Consider the following 10,502-nt stretch of genomic DNA (forward strand, 5'->3'; position numbering starts at 1 on the left):
GATTAGTTTGTTCATTTATTTTAGTATCGGAAGCGATATATAATTGTAATAAAGTGGAGGGAGAATACATAGACTTTGAAAAAAGAGAGTTATATGCCCAAAACTTACCCAGAGATTTTAGTTTCTTGTTAATTAGAGAAGAAATTTCAAAGGGAACCTCCCCTTGATGAGAGGAGAGATTAATTTCTCAACATAGTTGTGTGTGAATCATACATTTTGTCATTGGTATACTAGTGACAAAATATTCACCCAACACTCCTATAATGGTAGAGTGTTCAGTGAAGGATTGATAGGACAAAACCCATTATTGTAGTCAAACCCTAGCGGTTTAATAGTTTTAGGCTACTGGGTAGAGATTTGCTTGTAAAATAGGGCAGAGATCACTTCAAGACTTCACACTGAAATAAAAACAAAGGTAAACTAATCTAGTTACAGGATTTATGCCATGAGCACTCTTACCAATCCACCTTCAGTATGCAATCAATAGAAATTAGACATTTTTTCAGAGTTTTCCAATAGTTCTTGATGCTTCAATTTCCTTTTCAAAACAATCAACTCAACCAACATACATTATTCATTGTTGGGGCCTTTAAAGGTGTTTCCCAAATGACCACAACCTTGTCCAACTGTTTTTCAACCTAAATGACCATTGGATAATCCCGATTTACAAAAAGTGAAAAACAATATGACAACTTTTGCATAATTCGATCAACTTAGACTCTAGACTCTCATAGTCCCCCAAAATAATTACATTTGATTCTAAAACATCAAAAATGACTCAAATAGACTTGTGGTCACTTGATCCCTCAATTTAGACCATTGTGACCCTTATTGACTCAATTTTCTCTACCAGACCCTAGATGACAATTTGACCCAAACATGAACAAACTTGTCACACTCCTATGACATTGAATTACAAAAAGGACTCATACAATCTTATTACATTGCTTCTAACTAATAGAAATTCATCTTGTTCCTGGCTCATGCCTTCACAGGTAGGTGCTCCTACACCATACTCCCCAGATCAAATTTGTGTCAAGTCCTCTTAGAGACTAACTACTACAAATCACCACCTTGCTTCTTGATATCTTCCTCCAGCATCCAGGTAGCTTCTGAGTCAAGAAGGCCATGCCATTTGACTAAGTGCTGAAGATAGGTCATGTACCTTATTTTCTTGGCTTCCCTTCTGTCCAAAATGCACTCCATTTTAGGCGTCTCCTTAGATGGTAAGTGTTTTAACCATTCTTCACTTTACTGAATAGATTCACCTGCACATTCTCCTACAGTAGGACTCCTATACAATGTTAGATCAAAAACATTAAATATAGGTGAAATAGCAACATCATCAGGGAGTTCAATTTTGTAAGCATTGGGACCACATTTATCCAAAATTTTACAAGGTCCAATTCTTCGCATCCTCAACTTTCTATGGCTTCCCTTGGGCAACTTGTGCTTGATAAGATGAACCATTACCATGTAACCCACTTAATACTGCACATCTCTCCTTCTCTGATCCACTCTTGGTTTAACCTTTTGCCTATTCTATTGTACGGTATCTCTGACTTGTTGATGCACCTCTTTTATAGCCTCTGCAAATTCATCAACATGTCCACTCCTATTGTCCAACCCCTGGACATCTCTCAATTCAAAGAGTCCTCTTGGATGACTACCATACACAATCTTAAAAGGACTTAGACTTGTACTCCTATTTATTGAATCATTATAGGCATACTCTAACTGAGGTATCACCACATCCCAACTACTTCTGTGATCCTTTGTCAAACATCTAAGAAGATTTTCCAATGACCTATTCACAACTTCAGTTTGGCCATCGGTCTGAGGGTGACAGGCTGAGCTAAAAGATAAATTTGTAGCCAACCTTTTCTACATAGCTCTCCAAAAATGGCCTACAAACTTGCCATCCTGATCATATATAATACTCAAAGGGAACCCATGGATTCTAACAATTTCTTTGAAAAACAATGTTGAAATATAGCTAGAATCATTTGTGGTTTTACAAGGAATAAAGTGAGCCATCTTACTGAACCCATCAACCACAATAAACACACTATTATAGCTTGTCTTTGTCTTGGGTAAGCCCATCACAAATTCCATACTCAAACTTTCCCATGGTCTACTCGGTATAGGCAAAGGTTGTTACAATCCTGCATTGGTTGAGCCCCCTTTTCTCTCTGACAAACAATACAACTTTCCACAAACTTTTTGATATCAATCGACATTTTCAGCCAAAAGTAAAATCTCCTAACTAGGTCCAAAGTCTTAGTTATCCCAAAGTGACCTCCTAAACCACCACTATGTTTCTCCTTTACTACATTATCCTTCTTTGAACATCTAGGGGTACATAACTGACACCCTTTGAACAAAATACCATCCTTCAAGGTGTAGTCAGAAAATTCTCCATGAAAAGCATTTGCAAACTCACAGCATACCTTATATATTTCCTTAAAATCTTGGTCCTCTTCATATAATCCTTTGAGTGCTTCAACACCCATACTCTGCAACTGCACTTCTCGCACTATCAACATCCTTCTACTTAGAGCATCTGCAACCTTATTGGCTACTCCTTTCTTGTGCTTGATGATGAAGGTGTATGCTTGAAGATTTTCAATCCATTTCATATGTCTAAGACTGATTTTCTCATGTCCATTCAAAAAAACTAAGCATGATTGTTAGTATACACAATAAACTCCTTAGGAAGCAAGTAATGCCTCCAATGTTTTAGAGCTTGTACGATGGCATACAACTCTAAATCATATGATGAATACTTCCTCTTTGCTTCATTTATCTTTTCACTGAAAAAGGCCACTTATCTCCCATCTTGGCTCAATACTACTCCTATAGCCAAACCACTTGCATCAAATTCAATAGAAAAAACCTTACAAAAATTAGGCAATACTGGGAATGGGTACTTGGCAATTTTTTGTTTTAAACACTCAAAACTCTTATTTGCTTCTTTGGTCCACACAAAATTCACCTTACCACCATCCTTGATGGTTTGTAACATAGGTTCACAAATATCACTATAATTTCTTATGAATTTCCTATAAAGTGTTTTCAAACTATGAAAACTTCTTACCTCTCCGACTGTCTTAGGTGTAGGCCAGTTCAGAATAGCCTTTACCTTGGAAGAATCCATCTTCAAGTCACTCTTAGAGATGAAAAAACCTAAGTACACCAATTCCTGCTTCATGAAGTCACACTTTTCTAAATTTATCATCAACTTCTTCTCCTCCTGTCGCTTCAAGACTATCTCCAAATATTTCAAGCTCTCCTCCTTGCTCTTACTAAACACCAATATGTCATCAAGGTAGACTACTACAAATTTCCCTATAAACTCCTGCAACACTTTATTCATTAGTCTCATAAAGGTTCTGGAGGAAGTTAAAAGACCAAAAGACATCACAAGCCACTCATACAACCCTTCATTGGTTTTAAATGTAGTTTTCCATTCATCCCCCTCTCTTATCCTTATCTGATGGTACCCACTCTTGAGATCAATTTTAGAGAAATAGGTAGCTCCTTCTAAATAATCCATTAGGTCCTCTATCCTTGGAATATGAAACCTATATATGATGGTTATTCTATTGATAGTCCTAAAATAAGTACAAAGCTGCCATTTTCCATCCTTCTTTGGGGCTAAAATAGTAGGCACTGCACATGGGCTAAGGCTCTTTCTTATCAACCCTCTATGAAGGAGCTCTTAAATTTTCCTAGCTATCTCTTCATTCTGCTACGGCGTAATTTTATATGCTTCCTTGTTAGGAAGTACTGCTCCCGATATGAGGTGAATTTGATGAGTAATATCTCTAATAGGTGGCAGGGAATCGAGTATATCTTCCACAACCAGTCCTTTGTACCGATCTAGCAGTTCCTTGACCTCGTTAGGTCCAACCTCACTCACACCCTTCTTCCTTTCTTCCATGGGATTCACAATCAAATAAAAACCTTCTCCACCTTCCTCCTTTAGTGTATCAAGGAATTATTTTTCTCCTACCATCATCACACTAGATCCTACATGTTGTGGATCCCCTTCTACCAGTGATTGTATCCTAAAGGTCACACCATCCTTTTGGAAGGAGTAAGAATTCTTTTCTCCATCATGATGAGAATTTTTTTCAAACTACCATGGTATACCAAGAAAAAGATGGCAAGCATCCATTGGAAGGATGCCACATAGAATTTTATCCTTATACCCCCAATACTAAACTCTACCCATGCTTGTTCATTGATGAGTATGTGTTGCCCTTTGTTCAACCAACTGACTCTATATGGAAAACTATGGGGTATTCTCTCCAAGTTAAACTTGTTTATGGCTTCCAAAGATACAATGTTATGATTAGATCGTGAATCTATGATAACTTTACAAACCATACCTTGAATCTTGTAGTTGACTCTAAACAAAGCCTTCCTTTGGGGTGGCTCATTCTTTATTGGTTGCTTGAGCACTATCCTCTTGATCATGGGGTTCTCTCCCATCTCTGATGTCAAATTCACTTTGAGGAGATGTCACACTCCTTGCATCTTCTTGAGTCAAAGTGGTTCTCTTCTCACCATCATGAGAAGTTGAGGCCTTCTCTTGGCACTTGTAGGTCGGGTGCCCCATCTGATTGCAGTTATAACATCACATACTGGAGAACTTGGATCCTCTTCCTGATCTATTTGCACCACCTCTTCCATTAGGTCTTCTCCCATGATAGTCTCCTCTGCTAATTAAGTCCCCAACTTTCTCTCCTTGGATAGACTCACCACCAGCTCTTCGGTTAGGACCTCTTCCTCAAAAACTGCCTCTTGCTCTGAACCTTCTCCCTCCTTTACCTCTTATACTCTTCTCAATTATTCTTTTTAGTTTCTCTTACACCCTTAGGGCCAAATTAAATCACGTGTTCACTGTCTCTGGTGCTAAGATGCTAATTGTTAGGAACCAAGAAGGACAACTAAGAAGGGGGGGTGAATCAGTAATCAATAAATTATAACCCAAAACTAATTATTTCAACTTAAAACTTAGTACAAGTAAAACAAACTTAATGGCAGTAAAATAGATTAATAGTTATAGTAGTACAGGTATAACTTAATGCATGAAACATAAAGCAAAACACATCCACAACACGACACATAGATTTTGATGTGGAAACCTTGTAAAGGGAAAAACCATAGTGGGAAACCTTACCCACAATCAGATGATACTACTATAGATAGTAAGTGAATACAATAAGGGGTCTGTACATGCAGAAAGGCCAACCTCCTAGAGTTCATTGCTCAATCAAAAAATAGGAGTCACACTGACTACAATTGGATTCTTAAATCCAATAACAATGTACTGTTACTACTTATCAAGTTGCCATTAGTTTTATGTCAAAGTTATTCTATATACTCTAGTCGGTTACTACTATCGAAACATTCAGTCGGTATGAATAGTCCAGTCGGTTATTGAAGAAAGTAGTCTCAAAACATAGTATACACTGAGCTGTCTACTGAGTATCATTCCATGTCTATTGAGTAGCAAAGATGACACACTGAGTGAAACGTGTTACCAGATTCATTGAACACAGAGGTCTATTTATACAACATGGATTAAGATCAGAAATATACATATAGCATGATAGAAAGGAAGATATAGAGATATATGAAGCAAGACATGTGAAAGCACCAAGTGTTATGACTGTTACAGAGACACAGAGGTCACCGAGAAGGATTTCAGAGAACAATCAAAGAACAGAGTAAACAGAAGGGTTTACTGAGTTACTATATGGGTTACCGAGGTATGCTATAAGCAAGGTAATCTAATTTTGAGCACATAGAATCTACTATAACATTCCAGATGTAAAGTTGCAGATAATTGTAATGATTTATTGTAATATTTTGAAGTTGTAAGAGAAACCTTTAATAGGGTAAAAGACTCTAATCAAGTCTATAAATTGTAAAGCCTTTAACCAGGTGCAACATTTAGATTAAGTGTTGTAATATCCTTTAGCAAGGTAGATCTAACAGGTCTTGTTACTCCTAACAGGGTAAGCTATCAGAAATAGGTAAACATGTAGCTCTTACTGAGCACTCTTTATTATTGCAATAGTGAAGTTGTGGGTGCCATCCCCACCATAGTTTTCTCTCTAACTAAGAGTTTCTACGTAATCAAAATATATGTGTTATGGAGTGAATCATGTATGATTGTTATCTATTTGTTTTAGCTTTATATTATGTTACTGCACTATTCAGTTGATGCATAACAGTAAAGTTATTATTGAAGAAAAGTTTTGAAGTACTGATTCACCCCTCCCCTCTTAGTACATTAGCTTTCCATATTGGGCCTAATAATTGGTATCAGAGCTTGAATCTTGGAAAAGGGTTTAACTGCCTAAAGAGAAAGATCTTATCAATGGAAGGCTATAAACAATCTTGGAGGATTGTGCATCTGCAAGAAGAACTAGATCATGCTAATCAAGTGATTGCAGACATGCAAAGACAAATGCAAAGATCTCTGAAAGTAAGAAGAAGATTATCTAATGATTTCCAAGACTCTCAAGAGTTAGTGGAACAAATTGAGACATGATCTGAGAATAGTATATCTAAAGAGACTGAAGAAATGATTGGAGTATTGAAAGAAAAGAACAAAGCACTGGCTGATCAACTGAAAGCAATGAAAAGAGAACATGAACATTTCAGCACACAGATGACTGAAAATCTTGATGCATTGAGGACAGCCGAGGATAAAGTACGAGATCTACAAAGAGAGAAACAACAACTTGAAGTCTTAGTATCTGATAAGAATGATGAAATCACAAGGTTGACTGGAATTCAACAAAATCTATCAGATCAACTAGGTTATGCACATCATGAAGCAATTCTGAAGGATGATGAGAATCAAGCAATGAAACTTGAAGTATCAAGGTTGACCGATGAACTTGAAACAAAGAAGAAATCTAAAGAAACACTGAAGAAGAGTTATGAAGCATCAAAGATGTTGGATGAGCAACTGAATACAAGAAGACCCAACAAAGATGTAGGACTTAGTTACAAAGGAAACAACTCTAACGAGAAGGGAATTCATACTATCGAGAGAGGAGAATCATCAAAGCAAGCTAGAAAGAAGAATAACATCAAAAGAAAGAAGCCTATTTGCAACTACTGTGGAAATCAAGGTCCTACTGCCAACATATGCCAAATCAGAAAAGGTAAGCAACTGAATGTTACTAAGTCCAATGGTTATTGTTACAACTGCAATGAATATGGTCACACATCTAAATAATGTAGGACAAAGTCTGTAAACAATTATCAGAAGGCAAAATTCAAAGGGTTTTGTAAAAACTACAATAGATATGGACATAGTACCGAGAAGTGTTGGTTTAAGCAAAAGAACTATATGTGGTATGGACACCGAGCAAATTCTAGAGGTTACCGAACTCACACAAATCCTTACTGACAGTATTCTGCAGTACCATGGGATTACAATACAAGGATATGGTGTAAATGTTGTGGAAGACATGGACATATAAGTGCCAACTGTTTTATAAGGTTTGGAATGAACAACCGAAGATCATGGAGAAATCCTGGTATGGCATGTTTTCATTGTCACAAAGTTGGACACTTAGCTGGAGATTGTAGAGATCAACCTAGAAAAGACACTGAAGAAATAAAAGAAAAATTATAGATGATTTGGAAAAAGAAGGAAATTGTGTCAAATGAAGAAAGCACCTTACCTACCGAGTTAGGTGCACCTATTCCAAATTAATCGGTAAAGGTATGAAGGGACTGCATTATCTCAAGGTTAAATCTTAACAGTTCCTATTTTATTATTTACTTAATTCAAATCTGCATAATTAAGATGTATTATTAAGATTGAAATTCTATCAAAGTCTTTTGGAGCACTTTACAGGAAACCTGTCAAGTCGGTGTATACAGGAAACCTATCTAGTCGGTGAATGAAGGAAGTTTGGTTACTTGATTAAAGTGGAAAAAGGAAAGAAAGTTAAGTGGAACTGAGTGTATTGAATATTTTTGATCTAACCCACACAAAGCCCGATAAGGTATATTGTGTACTTAAAAGCACTTTCGCTATCATTTTTACTTACCAAGTATTCAAGAAAGCAGAGCAAGTGAATCTAAGGTGATCAAACCTCCTACAGAGCAAATTAAAGGTATTTACATCAATCTCAATGCATTGTTAAACTAGTTTACCGATCTTATCAAGTTGCTATTATTTGCTAAGTGTGAAGCATCTGCCGTTTGAAATCCTAAAACCCTAAGGATCCTTTGTTATCTTTTATCTGAAATCTACAATGGCATCTAAAATCCAAGATCCCATTGTTGTTAAGAATGTAGAGAAGCCCTCACTAAAATACTCTTTGACTCCCAAAGTTGCATCTAAACTAGATGACAAAACCGCATTTTCACTCATCCCCGATAGAGTGTTGTTAGCCGAGGATGTGAGATTCTTCACCAAATGTCATGTTGAAGAACTCGGTCATGTTGAAATCAAAGACACCTATGATGAACTGTGCATAGATGGTAAATTGAATAGCAAGTATGAACACATTAAGATCAAGGGATTAACTGAAGCCCTAACCTATCCCTGTGTGTTCAAACCCCAGTGGGTAAAGTTTGTTCTGAGCAGAGTTCATGATGATTTCATGTGGCTAGAAGAGAAACCATTTAAGATTACCAAGGAAATCATTCATTTGATTATCGGTTACCCCATTTATGATCATGCTCGAGCCCAAAAGATGATATCACAAAAGGAATTGATCAGTTTAACCAGAGTGGAATCAGATTGCAGAGGATTGAAATTGAACAATGTCATAGATGAAGAACTAAAATTTTCCATAAGAGTAATGGGTTATTGTTTCTTCCAATCAGCAAGGGAAAACAGTGTGCCCTATGCAGCAGTAGACCTGGCATACAAAATTGTGAAAAAGGGAATGAAAATTGATCTATGTGAGGTGTTGCTGAAGAACCTGTTTGAGAATCTGAACACCATTAGGAAGCCGAAGAAGAACAACTCGCGTAATACACTAAAGTTTGGATCATTATTTGTATGCATGTTTTTCTATTTTAAAAAATTCTTTCCATCAATTGGTAAAGTTGTTTGGGAACTACACCGACCAATCACCCATAAGATCAATGACTTCATCAAGAAGTTAGGTGATAATTTCAATGATATTATGGATGATTACTTCAGAAAGTTCCAAGATAAAATGCATAACAGATATAGGATTCCACCCCAGCTAGTGGAGAAATACAAAAATGACATATGTTTTGAAGTAGACACTGATTACTGTTATGTGAATGCCGCGGAACCAAGAACTCAATCTTTGTCACCGATGGGTTATGAGATTGATTTTGACATCACACAACAGCAAATTGATGCATTTTTTACATTAGCGAGGCATGCTACCAAGCTGAGGTATGGAACCTATGAAGAAGTAAAGGAAAAAGTAAAGATGAGCATTGTAGTACCCAAAGCTACAAGAAAGGTAACAAAGATGATAAAGGCATTATCGAAGAAATTCAGAGAAGATTCTTCCTCCACACCTATCAAAAGCACTTTAGCTATTACCGAAGAAGAATCTGAAGCCCAAGAGGCAGCTATAACACTGAGCACCAAATTGCCTAGGGGAAAAGTGTTGAAGAGAAAGAAATAGGACACATCAAAGGCCTCACCGACTCCACCTCCAAAGCAACCTAACACTAGAGTATCTGCAACTTCACCGAGTAAGAAAAAAAAGAGTGTTACTGTTCCCAAGGTAACAAAGACCTACAAGAAATCTACTCGGAGACTCATTTTGGCAAAAGAGTCTAGTGATACCCGATGCTTTGCAAAAAGGGAAGGTTAGTCAATGATATCAAGACACAAAACAAGAAAATAAAGGAAACCATTAGTATCAGAAATCACAAACAAAATACTTTCCTACACAAGCATATCAAAAGAGATATCAAAAGCATGATGAAACATCTAACTAAAAAGGTAAATATGATGAGGCATCTCCAAATTCCTCCTAACATGCTCTTGGTTTCTTCTCCCTTGTTTCTCTCCTCTCCAAGTTCCAAAATAGTGTAGCTCTTAGCAGCTTTTTGCACTATGGATGCTTATGGAGGTTTGAGATTGAAATATTGCTCTAAATGTAAATAAAGAAGCTAATATTAAGCTATTGATACTAAAATGATTTATTTTAACCAAAATGATAATATATGAGTTGATTATGCTAAAATGCTCTCTCAAAATGCCTATAGCTTAAATGCATACAAGTTTTCAGGATCTGGTTTATGAAGAAATGGGCTCTATTTATAGGAAAAATGGAGCAATGGATGGTTGAGATTGAGTAATCTCAACAAGGGTCAGGATTGAATGATTTTCAATCCATGTGAGGGCTTTCAACCCAATCCCAAGATGACAAGTGTCCATGTGAGATAGGTTGAGAGGAGAGGGAATAAGTATTAAATGCTTAACATGACCTTGGGAGTTAAGGTCAAGGTTAGTTGAATGAATA

The sequence above is a fragment of the Cryptomeria japonica genome, chromosome 1 (assembly GCF_030272615.1).
Source record: "Cryptomeria japonica chromosome 1, Sugi_1.0, whole genome shotgun sequence".
Classification (NCBI taxonomy): domain Eukaryota; kingdom Viridiplantae; phylum Streptophyta; class Pinopsida; order Cupressales; family Cupressaceae; genus Cryptomeria; species Cryptomeria japonica.